Here is a 24,803-nt window from a genome sequence, read left to right as displayed (position 1 = left end):
CATCTTCAGGCCATCCTGCCTTGCCTCCTTGTGCCCAACCCACCTTGCCTTGTCTCGTCCAGCCTGCCCTGCCTTGTCCAGCTCCTTGTCTTTGCCTTGGACTGACTTCTGGATCTGACCCTAGCCGGGACCTTGACTACTCTTGCTTGCCAGCTGCCATGACCCTTGCCTGGATCTTGACAACTCTTATATGCTGCCTATTCTGACCCAGCTGACCCCAGGGTCTCTGTCTCGCTATACCTTGAGGGACCCTGACCTAAATCCTGCCAGCCCCTGGAACCCAAGGGTTCAATCTGCAGGGAAAGGGGTTTGTATAGGTGAGGCTCCTGATCAGTCCCATCCTTGATCTCATCTGCCAGCTGTCAGTGTGGGCCTAGAGAATTTGCTCTCCAGGCTGTGTCAACCACATCACAGCACAGGGGTCCACCTTTCCTTACAATGGATCTGCAATTAAGTAACTGGGTCAGAAAATTACAGAACGCAGTCCCAGTTATAATGGGCACCATTGGCCTGATCAAGATGAAAGCCCATCACCTTGACCTTCCAAAGAAGGCTCTCTTTGCTCAGGGTCATTATTATGAAAGGCCTCAACAGTAACTTCAATAGACTGGCTTCATCCCTGGCATACTTTAACTAGCAAATATGTTTCATTCTTTTTAAAGTATGTAGACATTGGCAAGGAACATGTCTATTTTCAGAAACTACTGCCTAAAAGGGGAATATGGCAGAAAACCTGGCACGAGTAGCCTGAGAGCATTTGGTGGCCTCAAAATTAAATCTGCATTCTGACAGCAAAGCACTTCAATGCATCTCATAGAGCCAGTGAGGGCACACTGTAGGGATTCCTAAAGTAATAGATATAGCTGTGTAATGACAGCAGAAAAAGACCAAATGGTCCATCCAGTCTGCTCAGTAAATTTTTTATGGTAGTAACTAACTGCTGCTTCGTATTGGATACCCCCAAGCCTTATGTTAAAGGTAGTAATATTTACCTCAACCAAGCAACTATCAAACCCATAACAAAATTACTGCTAGCAACATTTTTATGGGATGAGCAGCTTTTTTGATAATTCAGACAATGCTGCTTTAACATATTTTGCTGTTGTACTTGGCTGTAGAAGCAGTCCTGTGCTTTCTCCCTAATCTCTGTGTATCAGTACCCTGGACATTAAACTTTGGTGCCCAGCGTTGGTTGTCTTCTGGATTCAATTCCCTCTTTTTCCCCCACCATCGAAGCAAATTGGGGTATATCGCTGCCTAAGGTGAGCTGTTGGGATGTAGGCCATGAGGCTGGGGATGTCAATCATACTGCTTCATCCATCTACCAATATGGATTGAAATAAAGATGGCCCAGAATATCAAATAGGTTTTCCCCCTTTCAAAAGGTAGTGAGAGGAGTTAAACTGCATAGCAGTAATAGGAAAACTGGCAAGGAGGAACAACCCGTCTTAACTACGAGCTTTTTATTTTTTAAGCTTATTCCTGAAGATCCTGAAACATCATTTTCTGTCTCCCACCCACCATGTAGTTTGAGGGTGGTGATGGTGAGTGGCACCGGCAAATTTTCATTTGTACACAATTGCCCTCAGAAAGTAGTGAATTCCTCAGCAAGGCATCCCAAGGCATTGCCCTAACGCAAGCACAAAAACACAGTTGAACCATGTGAACTGAATCGCATGAATATATGTCCCACTTGTATAGAGATCACACCTCCTCTCTACAAACATAATCTACCGGGTCTGGACTGGACTGGGCCCACGCAGCCTGACAAGGCTGCTGGCCTCTGATGTGATGATGGGATGGAGGAAATGGCACCAGGGAAGATATACAAAATGGCCACTGATGTGCAGCTGTGCAGAACCACTCCTCTGAGCTACTGCACACTCCACACCACCAGAGGACCACACAAGCCGCCAATCCAGGAATAGGAGCCCACTAACTGACTACAATAAATTCAGGTTTTTATTTTAATATTATAGCCACTAGACATCTGCTGCTCGTTCCACTACAATGCCTGACCACTTGGCCATCCCAGGGAGAATGCCTGCAACCTGTGCACAGAACCTTTTTGTTGCATGCCCCATCCAAGCTGAAGACCACCAAAGCTGCTTCATTGCTGCTTTTTTTTGCAGCACCTTCGCAACAGACCCAGCCAGCAGGGCCCACAAAGCAGCCCAGAGACCTCTCGAGACTGGAGTACTCCGCAGCCCAAATCAGGCAGAGATGCAGCCATCCGCTCCAGTGATAAAGGTCCTAATGCTGCTCCAGGCCCCCTGCAACCTGCGCCCACACTTGTTGTAGCCAGAGTGTGAATGTGGATGCGTGCGTGTGTGAACACCACAGCAGACAGACCAGACCAGCAAGTTCCCCATTAAGCCACCACTCCAATTCCCAGATGACATCACTGATCCAACTACGTGGGAGGGGGGAAGGGGGCACAAGCTGACCAACTGCTCCTTCAATGGTCACGACTCAAGAACAAAATCCTCAGGCCATCCACCACTGAGCACTGCCTTGACAAACCCCAAAAGCTGGATCCCCGCAGGAGCCAAAATGAAGGGGGCCTGCAGGCCTCATGCTCACTCCATGAACTTGCCCCCAGGTCACCCTGAGCCTCACTCTCAGCCTCCAACCAGGACTTATATCTGTTAGGAGTGCATGCCATCAGCTCTAATGAAATAAGCCTGGCCAGCTGAGCAACAGAGACAGGAGGCCAGCAAATGCAGGAAAGGCCTGGCATTGTGAGACAGACTACATGGCAATACCCTCTGGAAATGCTGGAGCATGCACAGTGGCATAGAACACGGGGCTGCAACTTCTAGTGCAGAGACACTTAAGAGGCCAAAGGCCTCTCTCAGTGAGGTAGGCCACAAAAGAGGGAAAGGGGAGCAGAGGAATAAAGACACTCAACAAAAGAAAAATCATCGAAAGAAGAGGCTAGTGGGCAGGCCGCCCAGCCTTTAAATTGAGTTCAGTGGCCAATCCCCCACTCCCAGCCTCCGCTCCTCCCCTCCTTCCATGGTGTTGCTCATCCATGTTTGTAGCCGCCCTCCTTAATCTGGGGAGGTTTTGGCTCCTTTCTTATCAGGCCGCTGTGGTGAGCCATCTGTAGATCTGTGGGACCAGCTCCTACATCTCTACTTTACACTTGTTTGGTGATTGGAGGTTGATTATCCAAGGTCAAGGCTCCCTTGTCTTTCCTGCTGGCAGACCCAGACACCAGTGATGCATTCAGCATTTCCCCTCCTGTAGTCTCTTTGCCTGCCTATACATACTTTCCCTTTGAAATTATCTCCCCAAAACTACACACGCACAATTATACCTGCTAATTTATGTGCAGAAAGTTTTTATGAAAATTTTACCACATACTTTTGAAAATGCAAAAGAATTTGCGTAAGTGCAAACCCCCTCCCCAACTTCACCCTTGAGTATGCCTCTGCTTGCTGTAGGTAAACTTCCATATAATTGCAACACTTCTGAAAGAGGTATAAGCAGGGGCAGCTCAAGGCAATAGGCTGCCGCTCCCCCACCCCCTGTGCTGCCCCCCAAATTTAAATAAAATTACCCCACCAAGACTCACGAAAACCCCTATCACATGGTAAGGGCTAAAGGCCACCAGTGCCATTTTGGTTAGTGGCAGCCTATAGCTCGGGAGCAGCAGATCGCTCCTGCCCCCCCCCCGCTGGACCACCAGGGGTTTTTGTGAGTCTTGGGGGGTCGGGAGGGTGGCGTGACGGGGGGCGAGAGGCAGGGTGAGGTGGAAGCTGGGCAGAATTTTGAAGGGGTGCTTTTTATCTGCTTCAAAATTCTGCCGCCTGAAGCAGCCGCCTCACCCTGCCTCGTTATAGAACTGCCCCTGGGTATAAATGAGAAACTAAAACTAGTACCTTTAACAAGGAAACTGATGTTTTTCAGTTTCAATCCATGTGATGAATTAACAATGCAACCATAGGTGCCTAGATCAGAAATTTTTGTGATGTTTATATTAATGGAATGTTTGCTGCTGTTTGCTGCTTGATTAAGCTCATTGCTGGAGTTATAAACAACAATGATGTGTTGAGGTCCTGATGTTTCCAGGCTACCCAGTAAAGTGAGAGGTTGAGATCACCGTTCTGAACCATACCTGAGAATGAAGTCGGGTTTTCAGCATGTTCTGAGCTTTTGTTGACAGATACATTAAAAAGCGGATCTGGAATCAAAGTAGCAAAGATTAAAAAATCAGCAATGAAAACACAACAGTGTTTTAATTTTGGTTTCCTCGCAACCTCTTTGTTTTTGGATATTCACCCCCATTGAGCAGCATCTACTTTACTTTTTGCCCCATTCACTTTTCCATCCTAGGCCCTTCTGTTCTTCTGACTTTTCAGCTCTGCACACTGCTGCCGTCTGAAGCAGCCTCCTCACCCTGCCTTATTATAGAACCGCCCCTGGGTATAAAAGAGAAAGTAAAAACTAGTACCACTACCTACCTTGTTTAATTGTAATATTTTTCACTTGCGGTCCATGTGATGAATTAACAATGCAACCATAGGTGCCTAGATCAGAAATTTTTGTGATGTTTATATTAATGGAATATTCTTTGCTGTTTGCTGCTCGATTAGGTTCTTTGCTGGAGTTATAAACAATGATGTTGAGGTCCTGATGTTTCCAGGCTACCCATGAGAGGTTGAGATCACTGGGAACCATACATGAGAGTGTAGTCACCTTGTGGAATTCTGCATATTCTGAGCTTTTGTTGACAGATACATAAAAAAGCCGATCTGGAATCAAAGTGGCATAGATAAGAGTCAGCGATGAAAACACAGCAGTGTTTTACTTTTGGTTTCCTCATAACCTCTTTGTTTTTGGATATTTACCCCCGTTAAGCAGCATCTACTTTACTTTTTGCCCCATTCACTTTTCCATCCTAGACCCTTCTGTCCTTCTGACTTTCCAGCCCTGCGCACTGCTGCTCCGTCATTTGCATGCTGCTTTCCTGCCATATTCACCAGATCTGCAGCAGTTTGTTCTACTGCAGTGAAAGGTGGGCAGAAGGCAGGAAAAGACAGAGGCAATAGAACTGCGCTATTCATGTCCCATCTTCCAGGGCTACATAGCAACAGAGTATTGTCAGAAAAAGACCAAATGCATCATCCAGTTTGCCCAGCAAGCTTCCCATGGCAGCAACTGTCACTCCGTGCATGTTACCCCCAAGTGTCCGCCAAGAGCAGAAACTGCTACTCTGTGCAGGTTACCCCCATGCCTTATGTTAAGAATAGTATACTTACAAGCAAAACCAAGCAACTGTCAAATCCATAACTAAATTACTGCAACCATTTTTTTTGTGGTGAGCAGCCTTCCTTTTAATTCAGACAATGCTGCATAAACATTCTTTGCTTTTGGACTTGTCCTTAGATGCTTTATCCCCAATGTCAGTGTATCAGTACCCCAGACCGTAAAAGTCGGGGCCCAGCGTTTTCTGTCTTGAGAATCTGATATTCCCTTGTGGCCGCCCCGCTGTCCAAGTGGAGAGCGAGGTTGCAGTTGTGTCAAAATCATCAAGGCTAATTAGTTAAGGGTAGTAATCCCCATGTCTTCTAGCTAAAGGTACTAACTGCTGCTCTGTGCAGATTACCCCCATGCACCCTTTCCTTCTTCATCATCCTCTAGCCTTTAAGGATCCACAGTGTTTATCCCAAGCCCTTTTGAATTCATTTAGGGCCGAATTTTAAAAAGGTTATGCTCACCGGGCCTATTTTTAAAAGGCCCGGCGCCGCGTGTAAAGCCCCGGGACGTGTGTAAGTCCCGGTGCTTTACTAAAGGGGTGGTCCAGGGGCGGGGCGGGCCATTGCCTCTGTGTCAAAAGATCACATGCCGGCAGGCTGCCAGAGCGCGCAACATGCACCTGCCCAGAGGCAGGCACAAAAGGTAAGGTAAAAAGTTTGTGGGGGTTAGAGTAGGGCTGGGGGGGGGAAGGTTAGTGGAAGGGGTGGGAAGGTCAGGTTAGGGGGAAGGGAACGGGGGAAGGCAGTGCGGCTCGGCGCGCGCAAGGTTACTCTTGTGCACCCCCTTGCACGCACCGACTCCTGATTTTATAAGTTGCATGCGCTTGCGTGCGCAAGTTATAAAATCAGGCATGCAGGTGCATGCGCACATGTACGCCGCCCGTGCTCCTTTTAAAATCTACCCCTTACTGTTTTTGTCCTCACCACCTTTTCCAGAAGGGCATTCCAGGCATCCTCCACCCTCTCCGTGAAAAAACATTACTACTTACGAGTCGTTTTCTTTTCACATGCACAAAAGTGTCTGCATTCTGTACTGTTAGGCAGCTTAGTGAAAATTGCCCCATAAAGGGAAACTTTCAAAGTGATTTCTGCAGCTAAAGTAGTGCTTTTACCTTTGGAAATGACTCTTTAAAAAACTGCACAACCAATGCACGTGTAAAATTAGGTGAATGCATTGTATATGCACACCTTTACGCACAGAGCGGAGAGGTATTAGAGAAGGTGGCGTATGAGCATGGTTGGGACTTATAAGCACACTTTTTGATTTTGAAAAATGTGTAAATTCTCTTGGCAAAACCATGTGTACCAAATAGTGCATAGTTTTGATGAGATAATTTTCAATGTGGACTTATGCACATAAGTTCGTTTTGAAACTGGTGCAGCTTAGGTGTATATTTGTCAGCTAACGTAAGCGCAATGTTACAAAAACATCCTCATAATGATCAGGTACAGCATAACTTTTAATAGAGGCTGTGGTTCTATATTATTCAGTGCCACTTAGCCAGTTAAGTTCCGATTTAGCAAGTTAAGTGGCTCTGTATAAATATTCTGATACACTGACTGGTTGTGTCTTAGCCAGCTATTTATCTAAATAGCCAGATAAGTGAGGGGCAGGATGGGGCATTCCATGGCAGAGTTACTTATCTGGTTAATTTAGCCAAATAAGTGCCAATTTTCAACCTTTTCTGGCTTAATTAGATGGTTAGGTTTGACAGCAATTTAGCTGTCCTATTAATCGGATACATTTATCTAGCTAGCTATAAGAAAGCTAAGCATATTAGTTGACTCGAGTGCATCACTGAGAATCTTAGCCAAATTAGGTGGATAAGTTCATCTGGCAAATTTGCTTAGTCGGATAGCAGCAGAAATTTGGACTTGTTATTTTTTTAAATTTGGATTCTCCCCAAGATGTTACAATAAAAGCATGACACAGGGACCTGATAGTGTTTTGAAAATCAACTAAGTGACTGTGCACATAAAAGTACCGTACATCCATAACTGGGTTTTCTGCATTCTTTTAGGCAAACTGGAGTTGGCGTTCCAGAGGGTGGAATTGGAAAAAGGATACCACTTAGATGTATATTTTTGTGTTTTCAATGCATGAAAGTTTAACATGTACAAGTTACAACCTGCTTGAAGCAGGTGTAATTTTGTGTGTGGACCATTGTGCATGGACCAGGCTAATAAAAAAGAATATTCAAAGTGAACTTTTGCACATAAGCTTGCTTTTAAAAATCCTTGTTAAAGTCTGTGGGGTAGATATACAAACCCTGACCAGCTAAGTAACTTACGGGCCAATACAGTAAAGCGCGGCCGTGGTTACCTGGTTTTTAGCCCGCTTTGGATGCACGTTTTGGACACGGAAGGCGTACCCGCGATTCAGTATCGGCTTTTACGCGTCTTTACCGCTTTCCGAAAAGGACGCGTATCCCTTTCCGCCCGCCGCATGTATATGATATGTTAATGATCGGATTAGCTTTTCCCTCCCATACAGTAACGTGCGCCCAAATTATCGCCCTGTTAACCAGCTCATTTACCGCGCCTTTAACCTGAATATTTACCGCCTACCTTGTCCCTGTTGTTAGTGTGGTGTTCACTTAGCTTCGTGCCGGACAGCGGTTGAGAAATGCTCGAAAAAAAGCAGCTTGGACATCCGAGGTTGGGCGCTCAAGGCAGCGGTGCCTCCGATTATGGATGCCCAGATATTTATCATACCCCGTATGATGGCAATGAAAAAAAACTGATTGTTTTCCTTCACACTATTGAAATTGAAAGGATTTACTCAAGCTTTTTCCCCAATGTGGAACTCAATCGGACACAGAGTCAACCCCAAGAGAAGAACTATGGTACCTTAACAAGTTGAAATGATAAGATCACTTTAAAAACATTTTACATTGAAACTGATAAACAAGCCGTGAGCTTGGACGTCCGGCCGGGCGCTCAAGGCAGCAGCTGCCTACAGCAGTGCCTACAGCGGCTTGGACATCCACTGCCTTGAGCGCCCGGCTGGACGTCCAAGCCACGACCTCGGACATCCAAGGTCACGGTGTCCATGATCGGAGGCACCGCTGCCTTGAGCGCCCGGCCGGACGTCCAAGCTCGCGGCTTGGACGTCCAAGGTCGGGCGCTCAAGGCAGCCTTAATCAGTGGAGGCCCTTCACCTTGAAAAGTAATAATACATCTGCACAGAAAGCCCCTGGAATAAACAAGCCGGGCCCCTCCACATGCCCAACCATACAGGGGTGTGCGGTAATTACAGACAGCTGGGGCTGCTGCTCACCTGTTATTCCTGATGCTGCTCAGCACGCATAGCACCTGCTCCAGGTAAGTGCGCAGGATGTCCAGCCAGCGAGAGGAGTGCTGTGCATCCGCCTCGGACTCCGCGTCGCCCCTGGCTCCGGCCCCTGTGGTCGCGGTGGCCGCCACCGCAGCTGCGCTCAGGTAGTTCTTGGTGGCTAACTCAACCCGCAGCTCCTGCACGAACCAGCTGCACTTTCACATGAGGAAGTCAAGGCGCGGGCGCTCGGCGGAGGACACGTACAGGTTGAGCTGCAGCTCGGGCCAGAGTGCCAGGTAGAAGAGGCACTCGCGCCAGCAGGCGGCCGAGGCCCGCAGCCGGTCCGGGGCTGGCAGGGGCCGGCAGGAAGGAAAAGATGTGCACGATGAGCTCACTGGGCAGAGACGAGGCACCCACGTCCACGCACAGAGCCATGGCCGCTGGCGTACGAGAGGTTCCCCAGCGAAGAGCTCAGCCGTGCGGCCCCGGCCCGCCAAAAAAACTCGCGGTGCCTCTGATCATGGATGCCCGGATAAAGGCAGGAAGGTCCATGAACGGACACCGCGACCTTGGACATCGGAGGTCGCGGCTTCCGTTCATGGACCTTCCCGCCTATAGGCACCACTGCCTTGAGCGCCCGGCTGGACATCCAAGGTCACGGCCTTGGACGTCCGGCCAGGCGCTCAAGGCAGCGGGGTCTGTAGAAAAGAACCATTCACTTACCTGGTGGAATGACATTTCAAATGACATTTGTAATGACATTTCAAATGACAGGTACCAACGCACCCTGGATACTGTACAGGCGCTGCATACCGCTCTATACAGTAAAATGGATTGCAAGCGCCTACCACTTCATTGACGCGTTTTGGACGCCGCTTGGATTTGCGTCTAATTTGAATACTGAATCGAGCGGTATGTGAACCAAAATATGCGCGTGGCAAACGAGCGGGCGCCCGGCACTACCACACTGTTTCTTATGCGTCCTTACTGTATCGGCCTGTTAGCTGGATAACACTTATATGGCTAAGTTACAAGTATATTCAGTGGGACAGCTATGCCACTGAATAGCCGCATACAAAGCAATACTTAACCAGATATGTGTTATCTGGCTAACTATAGATCTGTGGAGGAGTAGCCTAGTAGTTAGAGTAGTGGGTTGAAACCAGCAAAATGAGGGTTCAAATCCCACTTTGTCCTCAGGTTAGATTATAAACCCTGTGGGGATAGGGAGATACCTATAGTACCTGAATGTAATCCACTTTGAAGTGCCAAAAAGCAGAATATAAAAATGTGTTCAATAGCAGGTCTATACTTACCTGGCTAAGTATCAATATTGTTATTTAGCTTGATAAGTTATCTGGCTAAGTAGCACTACTCTGATCTGCCCACTTTTTCTTTGGCTGCTGAGTTTACCTGAATATTTAGTAGCCGCTAGATAGCAAGTACTACTTCTCTGGCTATCTCCCATTTGAATATCAGGCCCTATGTGTACAATGCACTTAAATGCATAAAGCATAAAAACATTAATTGTAGCAGTTCATATATCCCAGTAGATGAGCCTCAGCTTCTTAATTTTTCTTTAAAAGGGACTCTAGTGTCTAATCTTTCTTCCCTATGGCATAACACTGAGATGGAAGACAGAAAATGCATACTGTAAGGAGGTATGTGGGATATGTAATGTGCAAGAATTACCTTTAAGATAGATTTTCCTATCTCTGGCAATGATTTTCAAATCCAGTCCTTAAGTGCCTGAAACAGGACTGAGTTTCAAGGAAATAAACACAAGGAATATTCATGGAGATATATATGGAAATGTTTGTACTCAGAAACCAGTTCATTTGCATAATTCAGTTACTTGGAAAACCCGACCTGTTAGAGGTAACTTGAGGACCAGGTTTGAAAACCACTGGTGTATGGCATAAATCTGGATATCTATCCAAAGTACCAACACAAGAGCTCCCTTCCATGCCTTAACTCTTTAATATGTTTTTGCAAATCAGCGATAATTTTAAAATAGTTAATCTAATGCTTCCTCATTAAAGCAGCAGCTTTTGGATATACTTACTGAAAATGGAAACCACCAGTTGATTGGATGACCTTTGTAAATAAATGCAAGAATCTTTTGGAACCTACATTTTTTTCAGTTAATATTGTTAGAAAACCTGCTGAGCACGTATTAGACCATAGTATCAAGCTGCCATTCTCAAGGGCTGCAAACGGATCAGATTCTTGGGATATCCTGCACAGAATTACGGTTACAACCCTAAAACAGCAGTGAAATGCTTATATCAGGCCTCCAAGGAAGCACTGGGGTAACCTGCATGAAGAGGCAGTTGCAACCCTAAGCAGCAGAGGTCTGATTGTATCAGGGCACCAAGAAAGCACTGAAGGCCATCAGTGTAACAGATTTTGAGCTTGTGTGGGCTGGATATGGGAAGGAGGTTGAGAGGTCAGGTAGAAGACATAAGGGGAAGGAGAAGTTGGTACTGAGTTTGATTTGTGAATTTATATGTGCGCCTATCTAAAGCGGATACATCCCTGCTGAACAGACAGGATGGGCCATTTGGTCTTTATCTGCCATCATTTACATTGGTACTATGTAAAATGGCTGAGATATCTGCATACAGTTAAGGCAGTATATGTAAATATATCTCAGGCATATTCATTGTGGTTATCCTGAAAACCAGGCTGGTTTAGGGCCCTCAGATATTGCACTTTGTTATGCTTGCATTAGAAGGAGCAGTTCATCCTCGCACAGTGTCTTTAGCTGCTGAGCTCTGAAGCAATCCCAAGATGAATGTGACTGTTACCTATTAAACAGCTGACCTTATCATAATATTCAGGGAATGCCAAGGAACATCCAAGGAGGCTAGCATAACTTCTGAGGAGTCACTGTAGCTCCCTAACTTTTGTAGCTGAGAAACGATAACTTTGTGGTTTTCAAGCAAATCTACTACCAAACCAAATACTTACTGTTTTCTTTTGGTTCAGCAATTACTTTTGGTTCAGCAAACAGCTGTGGTATTATAAAAGACAACAGAATAGCAGTGGAATGAAGAAAGACCATTGCAAACTCCAGAAGGGGTTTTCTGGCGGAAAATAAAACAAGAAGAGGCAAAGAATTCTGTTACACCACTCTGTTTCCTTATGAAATTGTATTGCTTCTTCTTCCCTATTACAATCATTATGTTTCAGTTCCTCTCCCCTTCTACAGTCTGTATTTCTCACCTTGACAATAGTAACCTACTTCTTACTAATCAGTCAATCTCTCCCATTCATGCATTGTGATCCATCCAAAATGTTTCAGCATCAATCACCATGTATCTGCTTTGTACCACCTCGAGTCCCTGCCCTTGCTCCTCATCCTTTCCTGAATTTATGCTCTCATTCTCTCTTACAATACTCTGCATGTCTCTCCATCTCTGCATCCCCACCGTCATGTGTAACTCCTGCTGGGAGCTGCAGGGACATCAATCCCCCCACTCCCATGAGGCTTCCAAGATCCTTCCACAGGGCAGAAGACTTGCTTCAGGGCCCTTAAGGCATTGAACCTTTTCTTCTCCTTCAGTGACAAACCACACAGATTTTCTAAAAATAAAAATGTATTGAGGCGAAATGGGAATGACTTGGCAAAATGTACACCCTCTTCTAGTTATAGCGAAAAGCAGAAACAAAATCCAAAACATTCACATATACAATACATCAGGGATGTGCAGAGCAAAATTTTATGTTCATATTTCTTATGTCCGAAAGGGGGTCCCACTTGCGGCCAATATGGACATAAAAAAAATCCAATGAGTTGGGTATATGTACATATGTGCAAAAAAAAAATTTAAACCCCCTCACCCTCCTTAATCCCCCCCCCAGACTTACCACAACTCCCTGGTGATCGAGCGAGGAGTGAGGACGTCATTTCTGCAATCCTTGGCGAGAAGCATATGACGTCGGCGGCACGTCGAGTGACGCGGCGTCACGTGATTCCCGGCGAGTTCGCGCCGGACGGCTCGTTCGGCCCAAAAATAACTTTTGGCCAGCTTGGGGGGGCCTCCTGACCCCCTCAAGCTGGCCAAAAGTTCTTTTTGGGCCGAACGAGCCGTCCGGCGCGAACTTGCCGGGAATCACGTGACGCCGGCGTCACTCGACGTGCCGCCGACGTCACATGCTTCTCGCCAAGGATTGCAGAAATGGCGTCCTCACTCCTCGCTCCATCACCAGGGAGTTGTGGTAAGTCGGGGGGGGGGGGGGATTAAGGGGGGGGGGGGGGTTTATATTTTTTTTTTGGCTCAACAATCGCGATTTCCCACATATCGAACATATCTATGTTCGATATGTGGGAAATCCGATCGTTTATGTCGAATCAATTTTTTAAGTTAAAAAAAAATATGAGTTGCGTTTTACTAATGCGGTCAATCCGAATGCACACCCCTACAATACATCATTCAATGGGAGGGGTTTCCTCTGACTCCCAGACCTCTATCAGGATACTTTTTAGAAACCCCAGACCAATGGTTTTCCTCTTTTGAATACAAGTTGATGATTCCTCTTTTTTTCTCTGACCAATGCAGGAGCGGATTCCCTGCCCAAGAATGAGAGACCCTTCTCTCTTCTGTGGTTTCTGGTCTGAGAATCCTCTTGAATTGGGTTTTTTAAAACTCCTCCTATTTCTCTCCTGGCTGCAGAACCACTTCTACAACAGAACACTACCCCTGAGTGAAATTCCACTTCTCTTCAAACTGGTGCCCAATCTCCACTGCAAAAAGGAGAAAAGAGAACATTCCCTTTCACGAGGAATTAACACCAGATTCCTGCTCAGATTTTCAATCCTGTAGCTCCAGGGACTCCAGCCTTGAGTTCTGGAATGCTTGGAGAGAAATAGCACAGAATCTTTTGATCTTCTTGACTATATTAAATATACCACTCCTTCAGACATCTCCATACCTGGGAACTTTTATGTTGTGGTCATCCTGATAGTTGATGATTAGATTTGGGGGGTAGGGGAGGAAGCAGGATGTTGGGGAGAATGTGTATCAGGTTTCTCCCACCATTAATGCACATATTTTCTCTCTCTCCCACCCTTCTCCCCCCCCTCCCCATTCCAGGGATGATCCTTGCACTCTCCTTCCTCACAGCTCCCTGACTTGTGTTCCCTCACCCTTTAAAAAAATATATATTTATGCTTTTTAAATAATATACATCAAGCAAAAACACTTGAGATGAAATATCAGAGTCAATAAATCAGACCCAGTATCACAATGATCCTAAATTTTAAGCCCATATCTGAAAATAAATCTTTTCTAAGACTCAAAGTCCACATATATTGAGAAAAGCAATACCATAATCCACAAAGTAACATATAGAAAAGAAGAAAACCAAAAATCCCACTGTCCATTCAACATCAATTAAATGCAGTGAAATCACAAGTGGGATAAAGTGGGTAAAAGCATTACCCAACTGCACTGTTTTATCATTAAGAAAGAGACTTAATTGTCAAGGTTCAAACAAACAAATAGGAAATATTTTGGTATTTAATATAATATTTACAGAAAATTTCAATACAAACAAAATGCCTAATTGAAATACTTTAGGTCTCGTTAAGGAAAACTGCTTACACCTATTCTGTGTAGCTTTTGCAACATCAGGAACAATTCTAACTCTCAAATTCGAAAATAACACTTGCGACCCATAAAAAAAAAGATGCAAAATCCAATCTCTATCAGTTTCGAAATCTAGGGACGCAAGCTTGAAAATCTCCACAGCAGAAATAGACTGAATCTTAGGAAAATTTAATAGGCGCAAATTTCGACATCTCAAAGAATTCTCCACACTTTCAATCTTAGACCAAATAAAAACAGTGTCTTTAATAATAATCTCCTGAACCCCCAACACATTGTTTCTTCACAGTTTCCAAACAACTCCCAAATTCAGTAACCCAAACTTCTTGGGCATTAAGGTTCATCTCAAGTAACTTTGTTTTATCCACAATCATGGTCATTTGTACAGAGTCTTGTTTAACTCTAAAATGACCTTCCATATCTCCTCCAGTGTTCTATTTGGAAGCCAGATCCAATATTTCCTTGCAAAATTGAAGTCCCTAATTCTTGAAGGTCTGTCAGACTTCCTAGAGAGGGAAAAGCCATTTTCCAGGACATTTCTGTCTTCCCTGAGAGCTGACATGGCAGCAACTGCAGAGCTTCCTCCCTGCACTTACCTGCTGGCATCGCAGCTCTCACATCATCAGGCAGCACTGAAACTGAACAAAATGCTGCTCCCTCGGTAGAATATCTGGGAAGTTGTCTCTGAAAGATGCTCTGGTCAAGGAGGAATGAGGGCACATCTTCCCCCTGCTCCTCATGACCTCCAGCAATAGCACACCCCAGTGGATCCACAATACAAAGGAGTCCATCATGCCCGAAGTAGAAAGCACAGGGACCCTAGGGTAAGTCTGAGGCTTCCCTTTCCTTTTGTCCACCAACAAAAATTAAAATTAAAACGGGGAAAATAACTACAAAAAGATGACATTCAATCAGGCCACCAGAGCTCCTCCTGTGCAAGGCCAAACCTAGAACACCATCTTCTCCCTCACTCTACCCTAAGCTAAATCCCAAGTCTTGGAATAACAGTTGCAGGTTTAGCTGTGTCTGTTCCAGCCCCTGCCCTACAGTTTCTCCTTCCATGTTGCCAGCAGTGCCTAAGCCAGGCTTACCATTTGTCCTGTTCCTTCCAGGCTTACTGAGGAAGGGGAAGTGTGTGAATTTGGAGCAGACACTGCACAGCAGAAAACAATTGCTCTGCTCCCTTCTCCAACCTCTTTCCTCCTGTTCTCTTTAGACTTCCTGGAGGGGAGTGACTGGAGCAGAAGACACAGATGACCAGCACTTTCTAGCGTTTCCTTGGAACCCAGTAATTGATACAAACCCCTGGAGTCTCTGGGTCTCTTAAGATATTTCTTCCAATGTAAAAATAAGATAGAAGCAAGTCTTCCAGATAAATAAAGTTATAGAGATAATACCTAAAAATAACATATTAGGGATGCATGTATCAAAAACTATTGATTTTATTCATTTCTTTTGTTTATGGGCCATTTAAGGCCCAAAATTCGTTTTGGGAGTTTTGGTTTTTTACATTTAATTTCATATTTATTCATGTCAGATAACAGTGGATACTAGAGATGTGAATCGTGTCCTCGATCGTCTTAACGATCGATTTCGGCTGGGAGGGGGAGGGAATCGTATTGTTGCCGTTTGGGTGTGTAAACTATCGTGAAAATCGTTAAAATCGTGAGCCGACCCCCTAAAACCCACCCCCGACCCTTTAAATTAAATCCCCCACCCTCCCGAACCCCCCCCCCAAATGCTTTAAATTACCTGGGGATCCAGCGGTGGTCCAGAACGGCAGCGGTCCGGAACGGCCCTCTCAATTGAATCCTGTTGTCTTCAGCCGGCGCCATTTTGCAAAATGGCTGCCGCAAAATGGCGGCGGCCATAGACAAAAACGATTCGACGCAGGAGGTCGTTCCGGACCCCCGCTGGACTTTTGGCAAGTCTTGTGGGGGTCAGGAGGCCCCCCCAAGCTGGCCAAAAGTTTCTGGGAGTCCAGCGGGGTTCAGGAAGCGATTTCTTGCCGCGAATCGTTTTCGTACGGAAAATGGCGCCGGCAGGAGATCGACTGCAGGAGGTCGTTCAGCGGGGGTTCCGGACCGCTGCTGAACGACCTCCTGCAGTCGATCTCCTGCCAGCGCCATTTTCCGTACGAAAACGATTCGCGGCAAGAAATCGCTTCCTGAACCCCGCTGGACTCCCAGAAACTTTTGGCCAGCTTGGGGGGGCCTCCTGACCCCCACAAGACTTGCCAAAAGTCCAGCGGGGGTCCGGAACGACCTCCTGCGTCGAATCGTTTTTGTCTATGGCCGCCGCCATTTTGCGGCGGCCATTTTGCAAAATGGCGCCGGCTGAAGACAACAGGATTCAATTGAGGGGGCCGTTCCGGACCGCCGCCGTTCTGGACCACCGCTGGATCCCCAGGTAATTTAAAGCATTTGGGGGGGGGGGGGTCGGGAGGGGGGGGGATTTAATTTAAAGGGTCGGGGGTGGGTTTTAGGGGGTTTTAGTGTGCCGGTTTTCCTGCCCTCCCCCTTCCCCCGATTTACGATTTTTTAACGATAAATCTGGGGAATTGGTATTGTATCGTGGCCCTAACGATTTTTGACGATTTAAAATATATCGGACGATATTTTAAATCGTCAAAAAACGATTTACATCCCTAGTGGATACTATGAGGTGAATTTTAAAAGCTGGGCGCGCGCATCCATTAGGGGATGCGCGCACAAGTTGGGCTTACTCGCATCGACCGAATTTTCAAAGTCCCGAGATGCACGTGCATCTTGAGCTGCGTGCACATCTTACTTGGTTTCAAAAAGGGCCTTGGTCTGGGCAGGATGTAGGCATTCCGGGGCAGGGCCAAGAGATGTGTGCAAAAATTCTTATGCACCTGGGCACACACCCAAATCCAGTGCCGTGTAAGTTTACTTCTGCTATGGAGGAGGTGTAACTTTAAAAATTAAACAAACTAGCCATTTCTAATGGATTTAAAGGGTCTGGAGTACCTGGGGAGAGTGCAGAATATTAAACCAGAGGTGTCTGGAGGAGCAAGCTCTACACTGGGGGAACTGGTGGACAACTGGTGAAAGTGGTCATGGCGTGGATGTGTGCCAGTTATAAAATTCCTTGACTTATGCGGCAAAAACTCAATATGCATGGCTGGGTGCAGACAAACTTAAAATAGGGTGCACATGTGTGCCCCCCAGGCTATTTTATAATATGCACATATAGGGCCAGATATTCAAACCTACACGCGGGCGTAGATTTGTGCGCACAACCCGGTGCGCACAAATCTACGCCCGATTTTATAACATGTGCATGCAGCCGCACACATTTTATAAAATCTGGGGTCGGCGCGTGCAAGGGGGTGCACACTTGTGCACCTTGCGTGCGCCGAGCCCTAGGGGAGCCCTGATGGCTTTCCCCATTCCCTCCCCCCACCTTCCCCTCCCTTCCCCTACCTAACCCACCCCCCCCCCAGCCCTACCTAAATCCCCCCCCCTACTTTTATTTCCTTATTTACACCTGCCTCTGCACAAACCTCCGGCACAGCCACTGTGTCGGAGGCCTCAGTCCTGCCCCGGACTGCCCCCCAGACCACCCCCAGACCTGTGCCCTGCCCACGTCCCCACCCCCTTCCCAACCCTTTTTCAAAGCCCCAGGACATATGCGCAAAGCTCCGGGACATATGCGCAAAATAGACTCGGCGCATGCAGGAGGGATTTTAAAGGGTTATGCGCGTATATTACACATGTAACCCTTTAAAAATCCGCCCCATACTGTATGTGTATGCAAATTATAAAATTGCCAGGTGCCTGGGTGCCCACCAATATACGCATGCCATTGTGCGCTCGCACATCCCTTTGAAAGTTACCATCCCTGTGTTTATATTTTTATTGATAAGTGTATTTATTGATGCCTTCTGTATTTAACGCTTTGTACTGTACCCCTTGTGGAGTGCATTTTTTATGCTATAAGCAGTATATAAATGCAAATAAGCAAATAAATAAATAAATGTGCTGTTCTTTGAAATGAAATAGGAAATGTCAACATCTGGCAGCTGGGATATATCCTAGCAGTATACACTACATTAACTCGGCAAACTGGATTGGGCCCTATTGGTTTTTAACTGCTGTCATGTCAGCTGCTATGCTACTATGAACATTTTTCCATGAGATATTTCAGAGAAAAATACATAACTGCATGCAGAATAACCATCACTCTGTCCCTGCATGCCTATCATTCAATTTGCTCTACTTTAACAGTAAACCTTCTTGCTAGGTGGTCCTAAGAATTTATTTTGACAAATTTTAATAATCCACTAAAATTGATGGAGTCTGATCTTTCAACATGCATCAATAATGTGTTGATTTCAGAACTTGGCTGAGTTTTATTTCTTTCTGTGGTAGATGTTGGCAAAAGCAGGAATGCATTTAAAGGTAGTCCTCCTTTACCCTGCATATAAAAGATTAGTTGCAGGGTTCGGGCAAAATGGATGCAGAGGATATGTTCTGAGAAATGAAAGGAGGAGTAGGTTGATCACAAATTTTGTTCAAAGTTAAACCATCTACATAGAAGGGGCAAATTTTCAAACTGTCCATTCTGGGAAAAAAGCTGTTGGCATTTTTAACCTATAGATTTTTCACCAACTTTCAAAGCAGAAGGATGCATGAACTTTCAGCTAGAAATTTGTCTGTGTACATTTGCATTTGCTTTATTATTATTATTATTATTTATGCGGGTACGTTTTTCATGGAAAATAACATGAATGGAATTGGAAATGCCATCTTTGCTTGATTAAAAACAGAATCGGTCCCTGAGGCGCCGCGCGCCGGCGTCGCACACCGAAGGGGCGCAACAAAGGGGCAGGCCCCTTTGTACGCCCCTTCGTACACCCCTGAGAAACCCCACAACAATGAACAAACCAACGACTAAACCAGAGCCAACAACAATGATCATGGACAACGAAAGAATGGTACCAGGACTACAATCTATCAAAACCTCCCTAAACAAAGGTAAATATGGAAACTACTACTCACACAAACACAGAAATAGACACATAACAAACGAAACTAAGAAAACTCAATCCACTAACCTCATACAAATAAAAACGACCAAAATAACAAACAACTCCATCACAAAAAATTTATTAATGATAACATTCCTGTTAGTAAATGCACAATCAATCACCATGAAATTCCCTATAATTACAGACCTATTATATGACACAAAACCAAGCTTCATAGCTGTTACTGAATCATGGTTAAAAAAATCAGACACCGTCTTAAAAAATCAAATAGCACATAAAAACTATGACATCTTCTCAATACCCAGAATAAATAAAAGAGGCGGGGGATTACTCCTAATAATAGAAAAAAGATTTAAATGTAAACTAATACAGACAACACCACCAAGAAACCATGAAATTGCTCTGTTTGAAACGAACACCATACAAATTTGCCTTATATACTGCCCTCCTACCTATTAGATTTAAACATCTCCCCTCTAATTGAATTTCTAACAACACACTTAAATACCTCTAAACCCACAATTGTACTAGGTGACTTCAACCTACACATGGATATGCACCCCTTATCCAACACCTGTCAAACACTGATAGATTTCATGACAGCACTAGGATTCACCCTAATTACTGACAAGCCCACCCACAAAGCAGGACACTCTCTAGATTTATCATTTATAAAACACAGACAACTAGAACACATTAAAACAGAATATACACCGATACCATGGTCAGACCACTTCCTAATAGAATCCGCTATCAAACATAGCGAACAACCAGTGGCTCAAACAAGAGAACCCATTGAATTTGAATATCGCCCACCTTTCAACATAGACAACCTAAAAGACAAACTAGAAGAAAAATTAGCCGAAATAGATTGTACCAACTGCGACTCGGCCACAACAGCATGGATGCAAACAACCAAAAACTTAGCAGATGAGATAAACCCAATTAAATACATGAACATCACGAAACCCAAAGAAACAAACCCCTGGCATAACGAAAAGATAAAGGCAGTCAAAAGAAATCTGAGGAAAAAAGAAAAAGAATGGAAAGAAAATAAAACAACTGAAAACCTGACTAAATACAGAAAGCAACTAGCCTACTATAAACAAATAATTCTCAATGCAAAGAAACAATATTATAGTATGAAAATAACGAAATTTCCAAACAACCCAAGAGCCCTGTTTACCATAGTAAAAAATCTCACAAATGATACATCCGACTCTTCACAAAACCTTCCAGTAAATAGATGTAATGAAATAGCTACATTTTTTAATGACAAAATTACGAACCTAAAAACTAAGATTCCAAAAATAACTAAACAAAACATCAAAATGCAAAAAAGAGACGTTAAACAATGGGAGACATTCAGTGAAATATCCGAAATAGAAGTTGAATCGATGCTAAAAAAACTAAACCCTGCCCCACATGCGTATGACACAATACCCACCACAGATATAAAAAAACTAGCCACCACAACCTCTCCGACTTTAACAAAAATCATTAATCTATCATTAAATGAAGGAAACATGCCAGATTCACTAAAAGGAGCAATAGTAAAATCAATTTAAAAAAAAAAAGAACAGCGATCCACTCACCCTGAGCAATTATAGACCAGTATCAAACTTACCACTAATTGCTAAATTAATAGAAAAAAACCATACAAAATCAATTAGCAGAACACTTAGAGGACAACAATATTCTGTACCCATCACAACATGGATTTCGCAAAAACTATAGCACTGAAACACTACTACTTACGCTAACAGACAACATCATGAGAGGCTTCGACAACGGTAAACATTACATTTTAGTAATGCTGGACCTATCAGCGGCATTCGATACAGTAAATCATGATATCCTATTAAATAGATTAGAAGAAATAGGACTATGCAACACAACAATCAAATGGTTCAAATCATACCTAAATAACAGATATTTCCAAGTGCAAATAAAAAAACCAATGTCAGAAAGAATAAACCTTCAAACAGGAGTTCCGCAGGGATCAGCCCTATCTGCCACACTATTCAACATATACATGCTGCCGTTATGCCACCTGCTAGCTGGTCTAGGCATCTCACACTACATATATGCTGACGATATTCAATTAATACTTCCAATTAATGACTCAATTGAGGAAACATTAACCTTAGCCAACATGTATCTAGATATAATAAAACAGCTATTAAACCAGATGAAATTAGTTATTAACATAGAGAAAACAGAATTCCTACATCTTGAACGAAAAAATATCACAATTATTCAAAACCCAATCACAATCAATAACAACCAAAAAATACAACTAGCAGAGAAAGTACGAAACCTTGGAGTGATTATTGAAACGGGGCTAAGTATGAAACAACATATATCTCTAAAAGTAAGTGAAGGTTACGCCAAACTTATGACTCTCAGAAGACTTAAACCACTACTAACACCAAATGACTTCCGGTCAGTACTACAAGCATTAATTTTTTCAAGCACTGATTACTGTAATGCCCTTCTACTAGGATTACCCCACACCACGATAAGACCACTACAGGTATTACAAAACACAGCCGCAAGAATTTTAACTGGTAAAAGTAAAAGAGACCATATCACCAAAACCCTGATTGAACTACACTGGCTACCCATTGAACAAAGAATTCAATACAAGACTCTTTGTACTATACATAAATTAATACACGACGAAAAGGCAGAATGGCTGAACACAGCCCTTCACGTACACGTCCATAATAGAAACTTGAGATCAGCAAACAAAGCCCTACTAATTATTCCCTCAGTAAAAACAGCCAGACTAACTCAAGTGAGGGATAGGGCCCTATCCCTGGCTGGACCTATAATATGGAACACAATGCCTTTAGAAATCAGAACACAAAGAGACATCAAAGCATTCAAAAAAAGTTTAAAAACATGGCTATTTAAGCAAGCATACCACAAAGGGAATGAAGAGTAGAATCCAGGGAATTGTATGATGCAGTCCGAAGAACTCCCACACACACACATCAGCTTACTCGAATGGTGTGTGTGTGTATATTTTTATTTTACTTTACCTCTATTAGATTGCAACAACAGAGGACCAGACTTAAGTGTTAATTTATCTTACAGCTGATATATTTAAAGTAGACATGACTTATCACAACCACTGAATACTATTTAATATGAAACTATGTTACAGTATTTGATGGCACCTGTTTAATATAACTCAACTCATTTAAGTTTTAAATTATGTGCCTTATTGTGAACCGTTGTGACGGCAACTAGCTTAACGACGGTATAGAAAAGATTATAAATAAATAAATAAATAAATAAAATATTCTTCTCTCCTTATCTGAACACACCCCCAGGACCGCTTCCTCAGAATGTGGCTAAGAATTCAAGTGTTACGGGTCAGTTTGCATGCCTTTAGCTGCATTGAAGGAAAGGAAATATTCAGATGCCTACATTTTATGTGTGTAAAATGGCTTAAATGGCTTTGAAAGTTGCCATCCCCATCTAGAAATTGTCATTGATTTTCTTACAGGTTTTCCCCTGAGGGGAAACTAATTTTCGGTTACTTATGAGAAATAATTCAGGTGCATTTTTCTGAACTCAAAAGATTTTATAAAACATTTAGAACTTTCCAGAAAGTCTGAGAACTTTCAGAAACCAAAGTCTTTTAGATCTTCCTCAGCCCTACTTGGAAGTGTGGAAGGGAATAGTCGGAAGCAACAATTTGTTTTAGCACACTCTTAATTTCTAAATGTCATCAACAGGAGTTACAGGGGAAAACAAAATTCAGTGACATTCAAATGCCAATGTGCTTTCTTCTCTTATCTAAAACCCAAACCCCAATAGAGTTCTATTAAGATCTATACTAACAAAACACATTGTTTTTGTATTGAATCTCCATGGCATACAGTACAAATGTGTTAATAAAATAAAGAACTGTGGGTATTTAACCAATGAGGAACACCCCCCCCCCCCACCTCCCCCCCAACAAGGCTGAACAGTTAACAAAAGAAAAAGATTCACGGAAATAAGTGACACGCCATGGCACATCTCAGGATGGAAGAAAACCAGAAAAAAAAATACCTTACTAGAACATACCTGCGGCAGAAAGCAATAGAAAGAATTCTCACTTTGGATGCATTTTCAGTCCAAAATAGTGAACATGAGGGAAGATCTCTCTCCAGTGTGCTTCACGTGCTACAACAACAGCAACAAATAACAAAACTCCTCAGCAATTTTAAACAACTTACCTTGGCAGCTGACACCTAACTCTTTGAATCCACGAACTACAAGAATAAGAACGAAGCAGCAAACTGCAGGATCAGCTGCATTCACTGACTGCTCTGTGATTCAAAATGCAGCTCTGCACTCAGAATGTGAAGAAATCGAAAGTTTCTCTCTATACAAGGAAAAGCTTCTCACCCTATCCTGTCTGTTCTTCTTCAAAAACAAAGGCATGCATATATCATGTGCTGATGTAAGAGGAATGTATAAAAAAAAATACAATTCTATGTTCCATAAATTAAAAGAATCCATGTTCTGATTACCAGGAAGTAGGAACTAATTTTCTGGTTTAGCACAGTTTAAGAGATTTTGATCGTCTTTGATCAGCCTTCTGAACACATTTGCCTGCCTGAGCACAGTCTTCAGAATACCTCTTGGCTACTCTTTCTCTGCTACTTCCTATGTAGGCATTCAGTTCACTTTAAGGTGAAATTTAAAACAGATGTGCACGCCGAAATCAGGAGATGTGCACACATGTTGGACATGTGCATATCCATCCAATTTTAAAAGGCACCTACATGCCCACACATCTCACTCAGATTCAAAAAAAGGGGCATGGTTCGAGCAGGATATGGGCGTTCCTGGGCGGGGTCAGGAGATGCGCACGCAAGTACCTACGTGCCTGGGCGCGCACCCAGGTCCAGCGCTGCTTAACTTTACCTCTGCTATGGAGAAGATGGAAGTGTAAAAAAAAAACAAAACCCCAAAATCTAAGATTCCTTCGGGGTAACTGGGGGTAGTGCAGGCTAAAGAACAATGGGGGATTTGGAGGACCTAGCTTTACACTGGGTGAACTGGTGAAATTGGACATGGCGTGGACACACGCCTGTTATAAAATTCCCCCACTTGTGCGGCACATACTCGGATAAGCACAGCTATGCGTGCCCAATTGCAAAACTGGATGCATACATACATGTGCCCAGGCAATTTTATAACATACACATGTATGTGCATGTATGCTATAAAATTACAGTTATAGGTAAAGTGCAGAATAAAGTGAAGGTCCACACAGTGATTTCAATATAATGTTAAAGATGATATACTTGGCAACAGCAACTCCACAAACATTTTACACAGTACATTACAATGTTCTAGCAGGTCCCCCCGACACGGATCCCGTGTTTCGCCACGAGGCTGCATCGGGAGGGACAGAACGAAAAGTTTCAAGTCTGAAAATACAAACAAAATTAAATAGTAGTGTGGTTGGTACACAGAAACGATGGGTAACCTCTAGCGAAATCAAGTTCTAAGGATATGTCAATATACTTACATTAATTATTTTTTATTTTTTATTTTATTTAACATTTTTATATACCGACATTCGTTGGGAACATCACATCGGTTTCCACAGAACTAGAAATGCAGCC

The sequence above is a fragment of the Rhinatrema bivittatum genome, chromosome 4, assembly GCF_901001135.1.
Source record: "Rhinatrema bivittatum chromosome 4, aRhiBiv1.1, whole genome shotgun sequence".
Taxonomy (NCBI): Eukaryota; Metazoa; Chordata; class Amphibia; order Gymnophiona; family Rhinatrematidae; genus Rhinatrema; species Rhinatrema bivittatum.
The sequence above is the reverse complement of the archived record's forward strand: the minus strand, read 5'-3'. Positions refer to the sequence as shown.